Source organism: Orycteropus afer, unplaced genomic scaffold, assembly GCF_000298275.1.
Source record: "Orycteropus afer afer isolate SDZICR_OR568_19922 unplaced genomic scaffold, OryAfe1.0 scaffold00130, whole genome shotgun sequence".
NCBI classification, from domain to species: domain Eukaryota; kingdom Metazoa; phylum Chordata; class Mammalia; order Tubulidentata; family Orycteropodidae; genus Orycteropus; species Orycteropus afer.
In genome coordinates this window covers 6,666,229-6,666,797 of record NW_006921717.1, presented here as the reverse complement: position 1 = coordinate 6,666,797, position 569 = coordinate 6,666,229, and positions in this window count along the sequence as shown.

Below are 569 nucleotides of genomic sequence, written 5' to 3'. Positions count from 1 at the left end.
TCATGAGGGTTTTTGTTTTCTTTATGCTGAAGTGTAATCCATACTGAAGGCTGTAGTCTTTGGCCTTCATCAGCAGTGCTTTAAGTCTTCCTCACTTTCAGCAAGCAAGGTTGTGTCATATCACAATCAGCATATCACAGGTTGTTAATAAGTGTTTCTCCAATCCTGATGCCCTGTTCTTCTTCATATAGTCCAGCTTCTTGGATTATTTGCTCAGCATACAGATTGACTAAGTATGGTGAAAAGACACATACCTTTCCTGATTTTAAATCAGACACTATCCTCTTGTTCTGTTCAAACAACTGCCTCTTGGTCTATGTACCATTTCCTCATAAGCACAATTGAGTGCTCTGGGATTCCCATGCTCTGCAATGTCATTCATAATTTGTTATGATCCATACAGTTGAATGCCTTTGTATAGTCAATAAAACACAGTAGGTGTATCAGATCCTATTTTCAAAACACTATCAGGTCATGTGGTCTGAGTTTGCATGAACTTCTAGGAATAACCCACTGACATTCTTGAAATCAGAACCATCGTGGAAAATCTTGCAGCCAAAGGCACACCA